The 22,159-nt window shown below is 48.2% G+C and overlaps 1 long non-coding RNA gene across 1 annotated transcript; it reads left to right on the plus strand.

Annotated features, from left to right (window-relative positions):
• The first annotated feature begins 454 nt into the window (after positions 1-454).
• Positions 455-17,609, plus strand: LOC122463126. The gene is made up of 3 exons (XR_006286166.1): positions 455-609; positions 10,683-10,752; positions 17,152-17,609. It is a non-coding gene; the product is annotated as an uncharacterized LOC122463126 (long non-coding RNA).
• Positions 17,610-22,159: the final 4,550 nt, after the last annotated feature.

Genomic DNA, 22,159 nt, shown 5'->3' on the forward strand with positions numbered 1-22,159 from the left:
GGGAAATTGACCCCAGTTAGACCAACAGCAGGATTTGAATCTGGGACCTTCAACACTAAAATCATGAGCTTCTAACTCCCCTAGGCTCCTTCTGAAACCCCCACCCCTATTGGTTTAGCCGGCTGCTATAGTTGACTCATTAACCTCTTATCTGGAGCAGCCACGAGAGCGGGACAAAGACCCATACTGAGCCAGCCTGGCTTACATTAGCATGGCAAACTTCTCTGGAGTGGGTGAAGCTCAAGCAAGAGTTCCAGGTGTAACTGGATTGGACCCTGGTAGAGTAGCTGCATTCCATTTGCTACATGCCCTGGTCTTTTGGGGAATTGGTGGCCCTGCATAAAGCTGTTTGGCTCCACTTTCTCCAAACTGGGCATCAACCCAGCTTCTTCATAATCAGTCCAGTGCGTAATCAGTGCAATCTTTTTGGGATTGTTTTGCAAAAAGATCTCTTCCGCCTTCTGGCCTCCCACCCCTCCCGACCCTGTTTCAAAGAAGCAACACTTTGGGGCAGTCATCTGTTTACTTTCTGGACTCAAGATTTGCTAAAATGTATTTCGATGGACAAAGCAACGCAGAGTAAAAGAACAGAGACTGGCAGGCTGCATGGTGAGTGGAAAATTTTTTTTTTGGGACTTTCTGGAGTTTGAAGCCCTGATGATGGATGTGTGTGCAATAGATGGTAATAGCTTTATGAGTATCAAAACATAGAGCAAAAGAATAACACTCTGCCTAATAGACTGAGGAACGTATGCAGGGCAAAACCCATTCTGCTCACAAATAGATGGAAAGTAGCAGTGGTGAATGATGAATTGGCATGGGGCTCAGGTGGAGAGTTAGGTTTGTTTAATGTATTGGAAAAAATGGTATAACTAGGCGTAAAAAGAATAAACCTCCATTCTGAATGAGCAAGCCCCATATCTGCAATCAAAGTACTGTAATGCCTGAAAAAGATTTTTGGGCTAGAATGTGTTTGCACTGCTCTGCGAGAAGGTTTATCGTTATAGCAGGTGATGTGAGTGGAGTTTAAAATCACATCATTCTGACTACTATCTTGCTTTCTTTCTCCAGGTCAGTTCTGCTGCCAATATTTAGAGTTACTAACACTAGAGAGTTACAAAATGGGAATTTTTTCCCCTCTGGAATTTTTTTTTTTTGCATAGTGAGGGGGCATCCTTCTATAAAAAACCGGTTTGGTCAAAGAAGTATAATTCCCACAGCAAATTTGGAAACAAAATGAAATTTTTTGTTTTGTTTTGACTTCAAATGTTTCATTTTGGTGTTTTAAACTGAAAAATGTTGATTTCTTGAATTTTTGAAGTTCCCCAGCCCCGGTTCATTTTTGTCCTCGTGATCCCCTGGAAAAAAGGGGAGAAGATTTTTTTTTTTTAAAGTATGGATGAAAACTCACTTTCACAGCTTTTACTGTTTAATTAAAAATAGGTTCCCCCCCACTTCCTGTTTTCCAGATTTTCCTAGCTGGGGAGCCGTTGCAAGGTATCAAGTGTGAATTTCCACAATTCTGAAATGAAAAATTCTGATTTTTTTCTCCCCAAATTTGATCAAAAATAAGCCCTCCCCCCCAGTTTTCAATTTAGATGAAATCCTATTTTCCCATGAAAATCTTCTTGATGGAAAATTTTCAGCCAGCTCTAGTTATCAATAGAGATTAAAGGTGAGATTTTCAAAGTTGTTTAAGTGCTTGGGGAAAATCTCAGGCTGAATACTTTGAACCTGTAGCATATGAAGCTATGTATCTATCACAGCTTTGTTTTTTCTCTGCATTGCTCCTCTAGATTTCTACGTAGCCTGCCTGCCTGTCATTTTATTGGGCAGAGTTGGTTCAGAACGCTACATAGGAGACATGCACACTGCTCTCTCGTGGAGGCTTAATTTGTGTTTGTTTCCTTCACATCCTACAGACAAAATATGTGGTTCCATTGTGCATGGAGCTCTGTACAGCAATCCTATGTGAAAGCTGCCTCGGGAAGTCCTGTGGGATGGCAGAAACTGGATTCTATTGGATACACCCAATTTATTTTAACAGAAGTTACCTGCTCAGGGTTCCAGAATGACTGGGAGAAAATCCTTTCCCAACTCCTTCGGAAGTGATGATCACCTTAAATCGCTGGCTGTGTCGACGCTAGGAGTTTGTTAAAATCTCCCACTGTTACTACCGCTATTTCAGCTGCCCCGGTGCTCGCCCAGGTGGGCACCCCAGGCTGGACAGGGCTTCTAACTACAGTGTCATCTAGCCTGGTTCCGAGTAGGTTCGTGTGACATGGGGCTGGCAGCCATTGGGACTGTGTCCAGGCTTGCACTCCTGCTGGGGCAGCGGAACCAGTGACAGCAAGAGTGGGGAGTACCAGCGACTAACACTCTTCTGCAGGTGTGGCCTGTGTGTGGGGACCAGAATGGCCCTGGCTAGCCCATCCCATGGATGCCGCACAATCCTAGCGGGAGAGTGACCTGTACTGTGAGCCACATTCGGGGTAGCTCCACTGAAGTCAGCTCTGTGTATTTAATCCAATGCTATTGGCAGCCAAGGAGGTGTCCAAATTTTCCTTCTTGACGGGTCATATTAAAGTTTCAAGTGGGTAGAGTTTGCACCATCGCATTCTCCGTATTACAGACTAATACTGCCTCTCCCCCTGACCTTGGGCTCTGCCAGAAGATATGCAATTGCAGTTACGGATTATTATTTGCCTCACAGGAACATGCAAGCTTGGAGCTGCACTGCATTAAGCACTGTAAGAGGTCATCCTTGCCCAAAACAGCTTACAATTGAAATAGACAAGATTGATGAAGGATGGGAGGGAAAACAGAGGAAGGAAATGACTTGCCCAAGGTCCTTGGCAGACCTAGGAATAGAACCCAGGTCTCCACTGTTCTAGTCGAAGGTCCAATCCACTGGGTTCCAGTAAAGTGACTTCAATACAGTCATGCTACATATGCAGTTGGTAGGTATGGCACATCAACTGTACACTCTTGGTGCCTGCCTTCGGCCACATTTCTTCTGCTCCGCGTGAAGGAGAGAATCTAGTCAGCTGAAAAGTAGAACGATCCTGCTGATTTCCTGTGAGCTGTGGACACCTCTCAGAGGGAAATGGACCCATAATTGAGCTGGTAGGGAGACCTGAATGAATGGCCAATCAGACTAATCCTTCAGATGAATTCCTTAGAGAAGAGTTTCTCCGCCTTGAATCATAGGTGCTGGAACCATGGGTGCTGGGCATGCTGCCACACCCCTTGGTTTGAAGTAGTAATAACAACCCAAATACAGGGTTTCCATCTTCAGCACCCCCGCTATAAAAATTGTTCCAGCACCACTGCCTTGAATGCCCCCACTTCCCTCCATGCTTCCCTTAAGACAGGCTTGTAATTGGTGCAAAAGGACTGCATTGAGGGCTTGAAGCATCAGGAGCCAGGAGCCATAGACTCAAAATCCTGGCAGGGTTGTATTCATCCTTTATCCTTGCAAGGTAGGTAGCTCCCCAGCTGGTGTAAATTAGCATAATTCAACTGAAGTCGATGCAACTATGTTCTGGCCTTTGAACCCCACACAGTTTCCTGTTTTTTTGAGAACTTTAGAACCCAGGTTCCATGGGACCATTAAAGATGCCATTCTTTTCTATCCAGGTTCTTGTACTGCAGCCATCACCATGGTATCTGAGCATCTTCTGACAAAAAGTAAAGCAATGGCATTGGCCTCACATGTGGTTCCTTCTCCATTCCTTTCCCAAGGGGTGGGTGGGGGGAGTCTCTCTCTCTCTCTCTCTCTTTGTTTTATACGGACTTTTCCGAGGGAAGGTCAGGTCAGAGGCATGAACCTGTCCTTTGGAAGGGACCTGAGAAAGCTGTGCCCCCTTCACCAATGAGCTTTATCTTTGCAACGAATAATATTGTGTCAAAGGAGCGGAGCAAAAGATCGTACTCTTGACTCTCCTGGAGTGAGAGGTGATCTCTTTGGCAGAGGTCTGGCATTGGTCATTGTTGGAAGATAGGATACGGGACTAGATGGACCTTTGGGCTGACCCAGTATAGCTGTTCTTGAGAGACGCTGGGCCTATACCAACAAAAGCAGTGACCAGGAGGACTGAACGGGACACTGTTCTGTGCGGAGTCATTGTAGCGAGCAGATGTTGGGCTGGGTTTGGGTCTGTGTTTGATCCCCAAGATGTACGGAATGGGTCTGTCTGTGAATGTTTCCCCACACCTTGGATCACCCAATGTAAGCGTCGCCCACACTAATGTGCTGTGACTTTTTCTACCCGGGCAGGCTGCCTGCTTTTAACAAGGCCTCAATCGGGTCCTCTGTGGGGCCTGAACCCAGGAACACTGGATCCTAAAAGCACGAGCCTCTCCTACTTAAAGCAAATCCTTTTATTTAAAGAGAAGTGGAGACTTTCTTCCCCTCCCCCTTCTAACATAGCTCGAAGCCATTCAGTGAGCGCAAACTTGGAGCGCGGCACGGTCAGTGTCTGCAAAATGCTCCTCCTGTCCGACCCCAGCCACCAGTCCCTGATAGGACAAGAATGTTAGCTTGTCTTCCCATCTGATTCATCCAAACCTAGGGGGACCATGCCTGGATCCTGGGCCACGTACCAGCTAATTTATAGTGTCTAACACGTATCGCTTTGGACAGGAGTCTGATGGCTCTGGTCCAAGAAGAGCACATGGATAATATTTCCTCCAGAGCGAAGAGTGAGCTGGCTGAGCGGCTGCAGCTCCTTCAGACATAGCCCAGCCTGCGGGCTGTGGAGAGTCAAACCCCTAAGCATAGCAGTTTCTTATTCGCGCGTGATTTTAGGTCTTGGGAGCCCCAAGTTCAATTCCTTGCTCCACCTCAGACATCCTCTGTGACCTTGGGCCCGTCACTTAATCTCTTTGTCCCCCATAGTCCCCCAGTGTAAAATGGGGATAAGAGCACTGCCCTCCCTCATAGGGTTGTTGGGAGGTGATTGGGTATTACAGTAATGGGGGGCCATATAAGTACCTGGGGTAGTGAAGCTTTCAGAGACAGAATCCAGGGAATTTCAGTTGTGATGGAACCAAACAGGAACACAGAACTTTGTCCCCTTGCTCTTCAGCAAGCTCTGGGCCTGTTCTGATTTGTATCTGGATCTGCACCCTGCAGTCTTGGCCCATCTCTGCTTTCTGTGTGTTGGGTTATAGCAGGGGGTGGGGGTGGGTTATTTTCTCCGACTGTAAAAGTTGCTTCCTTCATGTGGGCAGACTCCCAGGGGATGGGTGTAGAGTCATTTGTCTCCCATCCATTTCCCTGCCAACAGGATAATGGGACGTCTACCAGCGTGGGAGCAGTGAGGTGTATAATAACTCCCAATGAGGGAAGTTAATGTTGCGGACCGAGGGTCCCAATCCAGCAATCCCTTCCTATTCTGGAGTGTTCAAGCATGTGCTAAGACCCACTGGCTTCAGTGGGTAAGTCTACCCTGCACACATAGCCTGGGCTCTGACTCAGGTTTGAGCCCAAGCCCCGCTTCCATCCACATGCAAATCAGATTTGACTTGGATCAGCAAGCGCTCAGGACCCTGGTAGGGGGGTGGGTCAGAGCCTGAGTCCCACTGTGATTCTGGTCCAAGCCCTGTCACTTTAGTGTGGACCCGAGTCAGAAGGGCTGCGTAGTACAATATAGAGTGGGTTAGCATGGCTGTGAGACACAGGTTTACAGTGCAGTGTGGACGTTCAAATGCAGGCTTGGAAACACCGAGTCCACAAGCCTGGGTCCCGCAGAGCCGGCCTTAGTGTGCAGTGCTGACAAAACGCAATGGGACTTAAGTACCTGCTTAAAGTTAAGCACATTCTTAAGCGCTTTGCTGAATTGGGGTGGACTTAGTCATGCTGAAATGTTCTGCTGGAGCCTTGCTGCTGTGGGACCTTGGCTAAGGTGACTTGTCCCAGCTGCGCTGCGGGCATGAGGAAGGATTGTTAATGAGGCCCTAGGGAGAGAAAGTGGGCTCGTGAATAGGGCAATGACCTTGAAGTCAGGAGACCTGGCTCCTATTCCTGCCTGTGTGACTGTGGGCAAGTGGCTTCCCCTTTCATCCTTTGTTTGTCTTGTTTGGCTTTGTCCACACTAGCACTTTTGTCGGCAAAACTTACGTTGGTCAGGGGTGTGAAAAACACGCCCCGCAACTGACCTAAGTTTCACCGACAGAAGCGCCAGTGTGGACAGTGCTATGTTGACGGGAGATACTCTCCTGCCGGCGCAGCTGCCGACGCTCATTGGGGGTGATTTAATTGTGCCGGTGGGAGAGCTCTTTCCCACTGGCGTAGGGCGGCTACGCAGGAGACCTTACAGTGGCGCAGCTGCAGTGGTACGGTCCATAGTGTAGACCTAGCTTTAGACTGTAAACTCTTCAGGGTATGGACTCTGTCTCACTATGTGTTTGTCCAGCACCTGGCACCAGGTGGTGTCAATCCTGATCAAGTCCTGTAAGTGCTACTGCAATATAAATTACCAATAGGCAGTGGGTTAGTGCCCCGTTGGAAACCTGGGTTCATTTCCTACAGGGGGCTCACCCATTGGCAGTAACAGCACCTGCCTTCTTGGGTAAGTACCCGGTCCCTCTGCTGAACATTCTCCACCCGGCAAACGAATGCTACAGGACTCGGCAGACGTTCCTCTCTCATCCAGAAAGAAAATACAAGGATCCAGCGTGGAGTGCTGGGGAAGTGATTAAACTCCCGTGGTGCCAGTCAACAGCAGTGCGGAATCTATTTCTCTTCCGCCTTTTTGCTGCTGGAAACTGATGCCTTTAACCAGCTGCGAGGCCAACCCAGGCCACTGCTGTCAAGAGCAAAAGAATGCGTGGCCCAATCAAAGGCTTTAGTTAAGTCAATAAACGCTCCGAGCCGAGCCGCTGAGCTCTTCACCCTGTCTTGATTAGCATTGTGTGGACAGGGCGCTGGGGTATGGAATGAGAGCCACACTGGGGAGGTGGGCTGGGGGAAGGAAGGAGCAGCGATGTGTTTGAATTAACAATACCATCCGCCTGTTTAGACTCCAGACCATTACCGAGAGGTGACCATGGAGCTGTAGACACGGAGGAGGATGCATGCAGTTGTTCAGTTGCTCCTGCTTGGAATGGCTGGGTGGTTGTTCACTAGAGGTGGGATCCAATTAAACCCCAGCCTGCAGCACAGGGAAAATTCAGATCCAGATCTTTGTGGCATGGGCCCAGGTCTAAGAGCCAGTTTACACACACAGATTACTCCAGTTTAACTACAGTTGGTTTTAAAGCCAGTTCTGGAATTAAGCTATCGATCTAAGGCCGGTGTAAACTGGATGTGTCAACATAGGGGTTTGCACCAGTGTAATGAAATCTATTTAAGAACCAGTTTTAGTTCAACCAATGCAAGGTTTGTGTGTAGACAGGGCCAAAGGTTTCAAATGGCAGAACCTAGCCAGCTGGCAGAAGCCTGCTTTAAACCTGTGTGTTTAAGAAAGGCAGCTAAATGAGGGTGGGACGTGACTCAGCATCCCTTGAATTCTAATTGTCTCTCCGATCAACTCGTGATTTCTAGGCAAGTCCCCTAACCCAGTGGTTCTCAACCTTTCCAGACTACTGTACCCCTTTCAGTAGTCTGATTTGTCTTGTGTATCCCCAAGTTTCACCTCAGTTTAAAAACTACCTGCTTATAAAATCGGACATAAAAATTAAAAAGTGTCACAGCACACTGTTACTGACAAATTGATGACTTTTGCATTTTTAACATAAACTTATAAAATAAATCAATTGGAATATAAATATTGCACTTATATTTCAGTGTATAATATATAGAGCAGTAATAACAAGTCATTGTATGAAATTTTAGTTTGTACTGACTTCGCTAGTGCTTTTTATGAAGCCTGTTGTAAAACTAGGCCAATCTCTGGATGAGTTGATGTACCTCGTGGAAGACCTCTGTGTACCTGCAGGGGTATGGCTCAGAACCACTGCCCTAACCTACAGCTCTTTACAATGCTCAAGATCTGGTTTCCAATCTCTAAAGCAGAACTGATAATAATTCACAGGGTAAAGTCAGGATTAATTAGCTATTGGGCCAAATTAATCACTCATTTGCAACTGTGTGGCTCTGCTGAAGTCAATGGAGTGCAATGGAGTCTATGGAGTGCCTGCTGAATGCAGGCAGGGGATTTGAGCCAAGGTTTGCAGAGCACTTTGAAAATGTTTTTAAATGCTCTGTATAGTACAACTTGCATTAGATAGACCTTCATTATCCCAAACTGGAGCAGGCTTCTCAAATGCCTCTTCATTACACTGCACGTTCCCTTAAGGCTTGTCACAGGGGGACATCCAGGAAAATTAATCCGGATTATCTAAAGGTGTGAATTTGAAGTGGCGTAGTTAAACCGTAGATGCTGCTGTTCAGAATTAAAGTGGTCTTAGTTCAGTTTAGCCTAATTCACTTTGCAATTCTAAATGAGGGTGTTCACACAGGGGTTTAATGTAGTTTAATTAATTCACTTCAAATTCACACCTTCAATTAATTTGAATTAACTTTCCTGGAGATCACTGTGTAGACAAGCCGCAGTACATAACCTCTCAGCTTTCTGGAGCTCTTTGACTATTTCCAGCTAGGGAACATACAGAAATGCTCCCTTTTTGATGGGCGAGTAGAATAGAGGAGTCCGGAAGGTCTGGATTCAAAGCCTGTTTCTGAGTTTGTTCCTTGTCCCCAGTTCTCTTCCTTCCTGCCAGAAAACCACCCGCTAACTGGCCAGGACTGGCATTTCTCTTTGGGATACGCCTTGGCTGGTCTGTGGAATGCAGGACTGGCCTAGCAGAGGGGCTGCAGGTCAGGACTGGGGTGCATTAGCTGTGCTGCGTGGAGGTGCAGGGCTGGAACAGCAGGCAGTGCTGGAGGTCTGGACAGTGGCAGGGCTGTGTGTCTGCCTGGCTTTGGCCAGGCCTATCAGCCCCTCACGTTCACAGGCACTAAATTCACTCCCACAGCGTGTTTATCTATTTTTTTTTCTTCCTTCATAAAACCAACCCAACCCAACCGTCTCCTCCTCGCCATCTCCCCTTGCCAGTGTGAGGAAGTGAGGAGACAGGCTCCCCCGTAAACAATGACCATGTGTCTGACTTCAAGGGCTGATGTCATGCTCCAGCCATTCTGTTTGGCTTGCTTTAATTGGGTTCCCTTCTGTACTGTCCTATGCTAATTAGCAAGGATAATGGATCAGCTTGGAACAGCGGTGGCTTTCCTCTCTGAGCGGCTTTCAGATTGTTACTCCTTCTGCGTGCATACCAGCTAGGGAATAAAACGTAGTAATTGAATAGACTTTGATTCAATTGCTTGTGCACTTCACGCTTCCCCTAATCAGCAGCAGAGCTGCTTGTCCTACTTTCTGGTCTGCGCTTATCTCTTGAAGCGACCTAATACTTGTTAGGCTTCCCTCCTGGGGTGTGTGATTGTCCTTCGCCTTTATCCACAAGCAGGTGAGACAAGAGGGAGACTGGGAAGTTGGAAAATTCACACTAGAAGTACCGTGAATGTAGCTTCTTATGTGCAATTTACCTACAGAACTTTCCACATCCCTTCACCCACAGAACTGACCATGAAAAGACTGTAACGGGCCTGATCCCAAACTCAGGACAGCCAATGGGAGTTTTTCCATTGACTTCGCTGGGCTTTGGATCAGGCCCTAAAAGAAGAGCTATGGAGGAGGGGTTTTTTTAAGAAGTGGTTGTCCTTGTGTGATGGTGATAGGTTCTTTGTGGACTGCGTAGAAATAATGCTGAGCTGCATCATAATGCTGTTTATGCGGACACAAATCATCGGGAAGTGGTGTTTTGGGATGGAATCTGGGAGTGAATTCCCCATGCACCCTCCCCCCACACCTACTCCCAGCCCTCCTCCGTCATAATCAATGGACACAGCAGAGGTGGTTGAAAATGGGAGAGCAGGGGGAGGAGAATTCATGTTTTCACTCTGAAAAGTCCTCCCTAGAGCTTTTTTTCTTAAGGGGGGTTTTTGGCCTGGAAAGTGAAAATTTTCACATAAAAATGATGGGATGGTCAAAAAATGTTTTTCGACAACAACAAAAAAGAAGAACTGTCAAGTTAAAAAATATTTTTGGTGGTTGGAAAAAAAAATCATTTTATTTTAACTTTCCCTCCTCCCTCCCCCTTTTTCCTAGGTGGAGAAAACAAAAGTAACCAATGAAGAGGGGTTATTTTCTCTTTTCCCCACCAAAGTGATTCCCCCCCCCACCAAATGTTGAACCTTTTTGAAAAACTTTTCATCAAAATATACGTCCCTGCGACCTGCTCCAGGCTTTGTCTTGTGGGGTTGGAAAGGCTGGCAGCATCAGCTGGGCTCTTGCTTGATGGTGGTTATAATTTTCTCTTTTTACATTGTCCACGTTTACTGCTGGTGCCACGAGAAAGCAGGGCCGATTCTCAAACAAAGAACTTTGCAAACTCCTGGGCGGTGTGTTGCTGGAATGGGGGCCTGCACAAGGTGGGAAGGGCTTTCAGTACATGATGGCAGAGCTGGAAAGGAGGGGGTGTTTATCTGAAGAGGCAGTGTGGCCTAGTGGATAGTCCCTTGGGCTGGGAAGCAGGAGTCTTGTGTTCTAGTCTCAGCTCTGAGTTGGTGTGTGACCTAGCATAAGTCAGGTCTCCTCTCTGCTTTACTTGAATAAAAGGACTACTGGCACCGATCTTCCTTGAGGAAGTTTTGAGATCCTTGCTGGATGTACCTGTCTGAAGTGCCAAGTATCACTTTGTTACAGCCCTGCCCTCTTCCCCTTCCCCAGGGGCCAATTTCAACACTGCATGCATTGCATCTTGATCATGGCGATATTACGCACCACTTCTCTTTTAACACTATCTAGCAGCGCATTTGATGTGTAATCCAACCAGAGCCAAAGTGGTCGATGCAGGGTGAGGGGCACGATCAGTGGGTGAGGGGAGAAGAGGCAGCATGCAGAGCCCTGACTGATCAGATAGCTAATGGCACCTGGTAATGCTGATGGATGACATGGGGGAGCCAGAGCACTCACCTGGGATGCAGTGAGCATACGGCCATCCATCACTCGGTGTGCTACATACTGTATTTGTCTCATGCACGGTCTCTCTCTCTCTCTTTTTTTTAACCTTTCCTTAAAGCAAGGGAAGCTCTGGGCATCTTAGTGTATGCAAACACCCTCTGTGGGGCAAAACGTGTCTTTTCCCCCCACATTCTATCCCTGGGCAAAACCTCCGAACTGGGACAGACAGCATGGTGTAGTAGCTAGAACACTGGGCTGGGAGATAGGAGAAGCAGACTCCGCTGTGTGACTTTGGGCAAGTTGTAGCACTGCTCTGTGCCTCAGTTTCCCCGTGTGTCACGTCGGGGTGAGGCTGTCTCACTGTGCAGGAATATTGTGAAACTGACTCCAGTAACGTTTGCACGCTGCTGTGTGATCCTCAGATCTACGACAGAAGCACAGAGTACTGGAGCCAGCTCTCCTGCGTCTGGGCAGCGCTGCACTGGGCGCTTTCCTGTAAAAGGGGGCACCCGCTGACTACGCTTTGCATCCAAAAAAGCTTAAAAGCATGAAAAAAAAAATCCGGAGTAGGGAGCTGCAAAGGCCCCAAGAGTAGCTGCTTTTCCATATTGCACGAGCAGCACATGTTGTTTTGATTATCTGCTCCTCCTGGCCAGCCGGCCTCTGTCTGGAGATTGGGAGCTGAACACTGGAGCCAGTGGAAAACTAGCGAGCAATTTGGGAAAACCTTGGATGGTCCTTGAAACCGTTCAGGCCTGCTCCAGCCCAGCCATGTGCACTCACGGCAGGGAGGGGACTGGGTCACTTATGGTCACTGTCTTTCACAATATGTTCTGTATAGTAGGGGGAGAAACTGGGATGGCAGTAAAGCAGAAACCAGAGCCAGTGCCTGGGAGAGGGGTCCTGGCCCTAGTTCTGCGGAATGAGAAGTATTTCTCACTGGAGTATCTGCAGCACTGTAGCAGGCAAAAAAGAGTCCAGGGTGTCCTCTTCCTGTTTTCTCCCCTCCATTCCCATATGGTGCACTGCTCCCTCATGTGTGTGTTTCCTGCGGCAGCAAGCCCCAAAGTGACATATTCCAGTGTCTTAAGCTTCTGTGTAGGGGGAGGTAGCAGTTCATGTGTGCATGGGAGGTCAGGGACTTGTCTTTGGACTGGAGAAGAAGTGAAGAGCAAGTTCAGAGGAAGAATAATAATAGCAAATTAGAAAAGCAATAATGGATTTTTACCAGGTAACTTTAATTCAACCATGCGAGCATGCTGGAGGAACACGTTCCAGCGCTGAGCCGTTTATAGAAATTCCACCCCGGCAGGCTACAGAGTGACAACGCACGCTGCCAATGAAAAACAAGAGAAGCATGAGAGCATCAGAACAACTCTCGTTGGCCAGTCTTGGGGATGGGACTCATTGAACTAGTAACTTCCGGGAACTGAGAAATGCTCTTACATGAGCTGTTTGTGCGCGTGCGGGGATGGCGGGCTGAGAGAGGATGAATGAACTGGAAATGTAGAGGGGCAGTGGCCTTGTGAAGAGCTGAGAAGAGTTAGCCTGGTGTTGGTGGAAGGAGAGGAATGTACCAGGGTACAAAAGTCAGATGTGGGTAGATGGGCCAACATGGTCAAATTGTCCTCCTCATCCTCCTGTCCTGAAATGTGACTATGTCAAGGCAGCTCCCAGTTGCCTCTGGGAGTGTCTACAAGTCCTTGCGGATCTTACCTCCCAGCCTATCCCGACCTGAGGATCCAAGCAGGACAAGAAACAGGGCCTGATTCGCCTTGGCTCTGCACCTTGGGTGGAAATTCACAGCAGTGCAAAGTGGGGCTGAAATGCTACCAAATTGGCACGGCACCATTTTGCACAGGTGGAAGTGACAGCAGGAGGTGTAGGGTGCTGGACAATCGGGGCTATGGATTCTAATCTAGCTGCAGCGCGCTCAGCACACTGGTAGCACCAGGGTCTGTCTTGCCCCGGGAGTTGTTACCCTTGTGGAATGTGGTTCCTGAGACTGAAAAAGTTGGCAACGCTCCTCCTTTGGGTCACACAGTCACCATTTTCTGGCCGGAGGGGCTTGTTATGATAATCTGGTCTGACCTCCCGCATAACACGGGCCTGAGAATTTCATCCAGGGCTTCCAAACATCAAGCTCATAACTTGTAGTTGAGCTGGAGTCTATCTCTTAGAAAGGCATCCGGTCTTGATTTAAAGACACCAAGTAAGGGAGAATCCACCGTCTCCCTTGGTCAGTTGTTCCAATGGTTAATTACCCTCACCATATTTCTAGTCCGAATTTGTCTAGCTTCAGCTTATGGCCAGTGGATCTCACTTTCTTTGTCTGCTAGACTGAAGAGCGCTCTGATCTCAGAAATCATCTCCCTATGCAGGTACTTCTAGACCGTGATCAGGTTATATCTTCGCCTTCTCTTTTTGTTTAGCCAGATTGAGCTCCTGTAGTGCTCACTGCAAGGCAGGCTCCTGCTTTCAGTTACAGCCGCTCTTGCTGGCAGACGGGCAGGCATCTGGACATTTCAAGAAGAGTCTGCAGGAGAACTACAAGGAGTGATGGGGGAAGTGGCCTGTGTGGTACATGGAATTCCTCTTCTTCCCACTCATTTCTCCTTTCCTCTGATTTTTTTTTTCTTCCTTCTCTCCTTCCTGTACAGAGCTGTGATGAGCCTGACCCAGAACGCCTCGTCCCAGCATGGCGACACACCACATCACAGTACTGTTGTGAAGACGCTCTGTCGCTGTTGTGTTAGGGTGCAACGTCTATAGCTCAGCAGCGCAAGGTTGTCTTGCTGCATTGCAAGCTGCATTGCTACAGGGTGGTGCAGGGCGATGTTGATCCATTGTCTGAGATTATACCTGCTAGCACCCTGTACACTGCCCAAGGTCAACACTGCCGACATCCATGTCACGTCTCCCTGCCGGGTAGGGTGTGTCTACACCAGCGGTTCTCAACCTGTGGCCCAATCAGCACACAGCTGTGGCCCATGTGACATCCTCACGGCCATACGGGTAGTATTGGATGTGGCCCACAATGGTAAACAGGTTGAGAACCACTGGTCTACACTGCATTCAAAGGATTGATTTGATCTTGCTAGCTTGAATAACAGTAGTAGCGAAGCTGCGGCAGCAGGGGCTAGCAGCTTGAGTGCATACCCAGGCTTCCAGGCAGGCTTGTGCTGCTTTGGCTTCACTGATATTGTTATTTGAGCTAGCTAGACCAAAGCTAGCTTGGGTATTTCTACCTGTGCTGCAGATGCACCTTTGATTGCGGTGTAGACATAACCTTAGCCATTAGTCTTTTACCATTCACTCACAATGACATGCAACATTTTAGTGACTGTCATTGCCTATTAAGACCTAGAGCAGGGATGTCATCATTAAGTTTCAGAGTTAACGGGTCGCCAAGAGTAGCAGAGCAGGGGAGCTGTTCCCTCTCTGAGCCATTGTTTCAGTCTGTCTGCAGACTCAGGAAGATGGCGCTTGCATCCATTTAAACTCAGCTCATATTTGGAAAGTTATCTTTGCAACCACAGAGGCTAAGAATTTACTTAAAAATAAAATGAAAGCTTAGATTCTGCAGAATCCTAATATGCCACAGAGGCCACATAAAGGCATCAAATGGGGGTTTGAGCCCTCAAGCTGCTCTAGAGGTATAAAGATTAATTTAAACAATACTTTTGTATTTTTCTAAAGCGAGCTCAATTCAACTACACAAACAGCTCTGAAGAGACCTTAAGCAACAGTCTATTATGACTCCATAATCTATGTTTTCATTCCTTGCCACCTGCCTTTGAACATATGCAGCTTGTCAGCTGGTTTAGTGATTTTGAAATGAAGCTGTTTTTCTTTTTGCGGGGAGTGCTGGGTTTCGTTTTTCCTTAGGACAAAAATCTTCCCCCAAATTCCTGAGAACTCTGCTGTCTCGTTCTCCCTTTACTATGTGTATTTTTTCCAATTAATATGATTTAAACACATACACATACACACAAAACATATCATTTCCTTGATTTAATATCAGCCACTTATGGCTCTCAGGCTGTTAACTTCATCACCATTTCTTCCAAGAAAGACCTTAGTAAAATAAACTAACATCCCAGCATACCAGAGCGAAACTCAGACAATAGAACAGACCATTATAACTCTTCCATGACATTAAAAATGTGACCAATAACATATTCAACCAAAGATGTCCATTAGCCCAAGCCCTTAGCAACGTTACCTTATCCCTGTGTGTGGAAAAAGCTAAAGCCCCTGTCACACATGTCCTCTAAAATATCTAACCACTTGTTGTACATCTGCTGATGGATACCAACTGGAAAGGAGATTAGCACTCAGACTCTTGCGCTGGGCTGTCTGCCCTTCCTAATGAGGAACAGATTGAAACGCTTGTCTGTTTTAAAGTGTGATGCTGTACCTCGAGCACCGAACAGAGCAAATAGCAAAACCCAGAAGGTTGGGCAGGCACGGAATGGATTGTTTGGATGCCAGGGCACATGCCAGTGTTATTAAACAATAGCTGACAGCCAGGCAGTGTTGCTGTCTGGCTTCCAGGACTAACAGGCAGGTGGGCATTTGCATGTGGCTTGTGTGGTACTGGGGCTATCAGGCTTCTTGAGTTTGGGCTTTGACCCTACAGGTTCTTAGAGGGTGTCCAGTAGGAAGTGCAAGCAAGGTGTAGCCCTCCACTTTTCTCGGAGGATAAAGAAAGGGCAGGGCACGCAGCAAGTTGGGGCAGGGCATGAGCAGAGAATGGGGGTGTCTGTGGAGACATGGATTTTGGCACCATGCTCACGAGGCACTTTGCTGCACACTCCTCCTCTGAACCCCCACTCCTGCTCCTGCAAAGGAGTAACCCGGAGCACGGCTCTCACTCCTGCAGGGTCAGGCTGTCCTGTTTACCTTGCAGCATTCGGTGTCTCTGCGAGGCAGAATAAAAACATCCTTCGGGGACGTCCATGCTGCAAGGGAAGGTGTGTTTGTAGCACGGTTAGCCACACTGGTGCTAGCTTTCATCTGCCTAACTCGGGTAACAATAACGGTGCAGACCTGGCGGTGTGGGCTTCAGCCCAGGCTAGCAACCTGAGTATGTCTCCAGGCTCCCCAGCAGATTGAATGCGTGCGGCTAGTCCATGCTGCCATGTCTCTGTTGTTCCCCTTGCTAGATTACCCTGCCTACCAGTGCTACATTCACACCTTCACTGGCAGTGCAGACATACCCTTAGCCTGAGCTCTTCTTCTGAAAGTTAGCCCGGCTCCACCTTGAATTCCTGAAGCTGAGCAGTGGCTGACCCTGCTGAACCGCCCCCATCAGAAATCACAAGCAAAAATCAATCTGGGGGTGTGTTTTTCTTTTGAATCATTGTTTGTAACCCTTTCCCTCTTTTTTTTTTTTCCCCGTTGTGATCTAAAATGTTTCTTGGGAGCTTTCCCTGTGTGCTGGGGACCTGTGCCTGTTTCGTGTAGAGCGGGGTTTGGTAAAGACTGGAGTGGCTATAAAGGAAGAAAAACATTTCCCTCTCCTAATGCAAAGGCAGATGGATCTCCGTGCAGAGCCCTCAGCAAGGTCAGTGGAACCAGCTCAGACTATGCAGTAGAAATCTGGTTTTCAGTGAAAATATTTTTTCCCTTCAGTATCTTCCTACTGGTTGGGGAAAGTGACATGGGCATGAGTAATCTGCACCTCACACCTGCATTTATCTGGGACTGCCCCAGCGGCTACTGGAGTGTCCCACTCATTGGGTGCCTATGATATAGTGGTATCAGCTTTCATGTTTTTGGGTAGGGTGACCAGACAGCAAGTGTAAAAAATCGGGATGGGGTGGGGGGTAATAGGTGCCTATATAAGAAAAAGCCCCCAAAAATCGGGACTGTCCCTATAAAATCAGGACATCTGGTCACCCTATTTTTGGGTGTGAACTTGTCACCAACTGCCTGGGGCTAGGAAGAAATTTCCATGATGGGCAGTTTATGGCATAATTGCGCAGTTTGGAAGTTTGACATATTCCCAGTGCTTGCCACCCATCGAGACTAGATACTGGACTATATGAAGCATTGGTCTGAGCCAATATGGCAAGTCCTATAACCCAGAGTTGTTAATTTTTTATCTGTGTTACTGTAGTGCCCAGAGGCCCCCAACCAAGATCAGAGCTCCATTACGCTAGGCGCTGTTCGTACATGTGGTGAGAGACAGTCCCGGCTCCAAACACAGAGGAAGTGACTTCTCTGGGTGTGGCAGAACCAAAACCAGACCCCATTGTGGGGTAAAGCCTCCCGAATCCTGGTCCAGCTGCCACACTCGCACTGAATGGGCAAGACTGTCTTCTGCAGTGGGCCTTCGCTTCAAGTGGAAATGCTAACAATGAAACAATAGCTGACGGGATACTCTTTAACTGCCTCTTTTACTCCTCCCTTCACCCCGCCTCCTGCCGCCACCCAGGCATGGTGAACCCAAGGAAACTGTCAAAACACCTTGGAGAGTCATTGAATTTGATCTGATTTTATCTTTCTGTGATGCCACTGTGTTACATATATCAAGACAGGTTTCAGAGTAGCAGCTGTGTTAGTCTGCATTCGCAAAGAGAAAAGGATTACTAGTGGCACCTTAGAGACTAACCAATTTATTTGCATCGAATGCATCCGATGAAGTGAGCTGTAGCTCACGAAAGCTTATGCTCAAATAAATTGGTTAGTCTCTAAGGTGCCACTAGTACTCCTTTTCTTTTTATGTATCAAGACGTGGCACTTCTTTTCCTACGGGACCATGTGCTAGGTACTTGTTGGTGTTGGCTTCTCCGTGGGAGTTCGACGGGGCCCGGTGAGCGCTGGTTGAACTGGTGGAGGTTTTTGCCGTGCAGGCACCTGGTAAAGCATTGTGGGGTTAAGCCCGGAGGCTCCATTGATGTGCTGTTTTCCAGCAGCAGCGGTCCCGGCCTGAAGCCTCTCACGCTTTCCAGGGCTGGGCAGGACACACATGACATTCAACGTCGAAGACCTCGTGTGGAATCATTGAACGCTGCCGTGTCTTGGGAGAATGAAGCATAAAGCCCAGTGCCAAGCCCACCAGGAACGGTGGAGACCAAGGTGCGAATCCTCCCGTTTCTGTAGCAGGCCTCGGAACAGAGCGGGGCAATAAGCCCTGTCTGCAACAACCCGGCAGGCGTTTTTCCACACACGCTGCTGGTCACGGTGGAAGCGATGTGAGTTCTGTCAGCAAAGCCTTGGAGCAGCAGAGCACACGTTCCCCCTCTCCAGCTCAGGCAGCAGTCCTGGGACCCATAGACCATATGTGGATTCATCGTTTATTATATTACAGGCTCCTTAAGTGCTTTGTCTCTTGGCAAGATCCCAGGCCAGGAATGTTAACATTTTTCTGTGGCTAATTCCTGAGGGCCCTGGGCCAGTCCAACGCTGGCCTTCTCCCTCCTCTCCACCATTGGCTCTTATTTTATTTTATGTTTCTTTTCATCGGTGGTTGAATTGAAAATTAAGATGTGCTGGGCCCTAATCCCAAATAAAAATGCCAATACTTTCCCTCTGGGGCCCTTTATTTAACTTCCTAGGCAGACTGTGTACATTACAGCCGTGCGTGTGTTATATACACACACAGTGGAAGGGGCTGTGTGCCTCAGCTCTGACCTGCCTTTAATGCTGGCTCTGAGGAGCCTGCAGAAGGAGCTTGGTTTTATTTTTTGGGTGGGAGTGGGGAGGGGAGGGCAGGGGCATTTGTTCCAGGCTCAAAAGAGCCTGTTTCCAGCCCTGAGGTGGGAGACCGGGTGAACTAAAATAACGGTCCCTAGCTCTCAGGCTTTTCATCTGGAGATCTCAAAGTGCTTTACAAAGATGGCTGGTATCATTATTCCCATTGTACAGATGGGGAAACTGAGGCACGGAGCAGTGAAGTGAGTTGCCCAGGGTCACCCAGCCCTGGGAAGAGAACCCAGGTCTCCTGAGTCCCAAGGAAGTGCCCCAGTCACTGTCCCAAGATGCAGTATTATTCCCATGACTGCCCAGAAACTGACTCCCACATCAAGCACAGAATAATCCACAGAGACCTGCCAAAAGATTTGGTGGCACCTCTGAAGCTGCAGGCTGGGAAGGAGGGTGCTCGGTGAAACAGAGATAATTAGTTCATGTTGCTGTTTTGCGCTGACTGATGCTATCTGGGTCTCCCCTGCCCGCCCCGACCAAGCACTAAGACACTGGGGACGTGGGCTGGGTTTTGTGGCGTGGATGGTCTTGTCTTGGAGGTGCTGCCCTGGAGGGCTCTGGGCCAAAGTGGATTGATGCGGTCACTGCTGACCGGAATGGGGAAAGGCTGCTGCCTGTCTGGAGTGGTGCTAGCTGATCCGGATTTGTGACCATCCGCCAGACCTGCATCCCTAGCTCCACTTTGGGAGCAAAGGAGAGTGGTTGGAGAGTGTAAGTTGCAGACATCTAAGTGGCACTAAAATATATGTACGGGGATTATTCTGAAAGGGAGGGAGGGGCACTGCTGCTAAATGAATTACCAGGGCAATCAAAGATCCTGCCTCAGTGGCGGGGGGGGATGGACTTGATGACTTCTCGAGGTCCCTTGCTGCCCTACATTTCTAGGGTGGCCTAGCTTGGCATCCTTGAACATTCCTAAGCGTGTGGTATGTGGGGTACATGTTCCCTTCAGCCCATGGGCCTGGACAAAACCAGGCATGGCTTGGTTTGGAATTGGCAAAGATGCGGCAGCCTGGATTTGGTTTGGCAAACTGGTGAGTTGCAGGATGGGAGTGGAGAGGAAGGGGTGTCTTGGATTTGGGTCCATCTAACTGGAAACCCAGCATTCTGGGGCATGGCTGGGATACATGCTGCTGATGTTGGCCCATTTCTCTTTTACAGACACTTCATAGGGTTTACCTGTGACCCTGTTCGGGACAACTCTGAGTGTTGCTACCTTTAAATGTGTTCGGTGGGACAAACGTCTCAAGTAATACTTTAAAAAAAATAATTAAAAAAAAAAATAAAAAAGCAAACCACATTGGTAGCTGTGATTTTATTGTCCCAGTCCCCAAAGCTATTTCAGGACACTAATGACTCCAGACCCTACCTTGCGGACGCAGGGTGCCCTATCAAAACTGAGTTCAGCCTGAGGAAACCAGGATGGGTGATCACCTGGGCCTAGGACAAGGTAGGTGCCCAATTGCTGGGCTTGCTTTGTGTCTCAGTGTGAAATCCCCAATTTCCCCTCCCCACCGCTGTGTGCTTCCAAGTGTTCACAAATCATCAGCCAGGCCCCCAAAATCATGAGATTGCCTTTAAAAAGCATGAGATTTTACCAAGCTCATACATTTGGGGTTCTCTGTCTTCTAGCTTTTGAGCCTTAGGGGTCACATTTTCAAGATTTTCTCCGCACTCAGTTGGCCTAGAAACTTACTTAAAAAAAAATCTGAAAGCTTTTGTATTTAATAACTGACTCCAGGAGTTAGGGATTTAAGAACTCCACCAAATATCACAAAACTTGGTCCTTCACCTCTTATTCTTTTGCTTAGAGCGCCCCATGCCTGATAAGACAAGGAAGTTCTGAGCAATGGGTGTTCCTGCTTTGATCCATTCTGTGTGTCCAGACAAACTGGTGCAATTCAGCTGTCATTGGTCTTAGCCAGTCAGCAGAGTTGTCCCCATTAGGTGGCTGGATTTGTAGGGTCAGATTCAGACCTGATGTAATTAGGAGCAGCAATATTGAACTCCATAGCGTTGCACCCGCTTATATCAGGTCTGAACTACAACCCATCGTGTAAGCACTGAGAAAGAAATGGGACGTTGGCGGTCCAAAGACAGCAGCTTTAGCGGCGGTCCAAGAGGGATCTTCCCTCTTCCAGAGCCAGCAAGAGCTGTGCTCAGTTTCTCACCCTGACATCTCCCTTTCCACATCTAGAAGGCAGCCCTGCAAACTGAACCCAGGGACCCAAACTTAAACCAGATCCTTTCTGCTGCTTGGCACAAGGCATGTGACCCCTGGACAATAACAGTGCTAGGGCCCGAGGCCCTCAATCTCTCCATCTCTCAGCTTGCCACCTGTAAAATGGGTCTTTCGCATCCAGTTTGTTTGTCTGGTCTACTTAGACTTCTGGGCAGGGACTGTCTCTCACACTGTGTGTGTACAGCAGCTAGCACAACGGGGCTCTGATTTTAATCAGGGCCTCTAGGTGCTGCTGTAATGCCAATTCATTAGTAAGAAATAATAGGGAAAATGTGATAACCGTGAGCTCTGTGGCAGAGTACTCTGCCAGAGGAGGCAAGTGAGAGAAACCCAATAGCTTAAATCAATTAAAATTGCCCTGGACAAAGCACCATAAAATATACCATAGAGGACAATCTTGACCTGGCAGGGGATGCACTAGAAGGGACCTAAGTATGTCTTGTCCATCACTAATTTCCACGCTCCCCTTCTGGGAGCTATAGAGCAGTGTCTCTCCTTGGTTAAGAGATGGCCATTTTGGCCTTTGTGATGCATTAATTTCCCCCTCTTATACTGCTTTGTCTCTTTCTGCCTATGGTAAGGAATTTTAATATGTGCCTCCCCGCAGTATCTGGGCACCAGTTTATGCTGGTCCACCAAGTTTCTCCACCTCTGGGTTCTACCCTTTCCTCGAGGAAACCTTCTGAGGCTGATATAGCACCACAGAGAGGTCACATTTCATTCGGCGCAAGTCAGCTTCTTCCTTTGAAGCAGCCCACCTCTCGCTACATCCCCTCGCCCCCAGGCTAGATGTTTCGTAGCTGGCGGCGTGTGTAGGAAAGGGCAGGGAGGAATGGAGAGGATCTCGTTGCACACACGTGGTTCCGAGCTTGTGGTCCTTCTGGGATGGGCTACGGCCAGAATCCAGCCCTAACTCCTCTGCCTTCTGGGCACATGGGTCAAAATTCTCCATACAGCTGGAGAGTGTGGTGGAGGATGTGACCAAGGGGCTAGTCCAAAGCCAATTGATATCAATGGAAACACAATCAATGTCTTTGGATCAGGCCCTAACTGGTGAGCTTTGGGGGTACGTTTAGGCCGTTGGGGTTTCTTTGGCTTTCTTTTTGTTGTTACTCTTTGGAATTTGGCCCCTTGCTCAGCTGTGCAGAGGCATATCGCTAACATGTTTGCACCAGAA

Source organism: Chelonia mydas, chromosome 16 (assembly GCF_015237465.2).
Source record: "Chelonia mydas isolate rCheMyd1 chromosome 16, rCheMyd1.pri.v2, whole genome shotgun sequence".
NCBI lineage: Eukaryota > Metazoa > Chordata > Testudines > Cheloniidae > Chelonia > Chelonia mydas.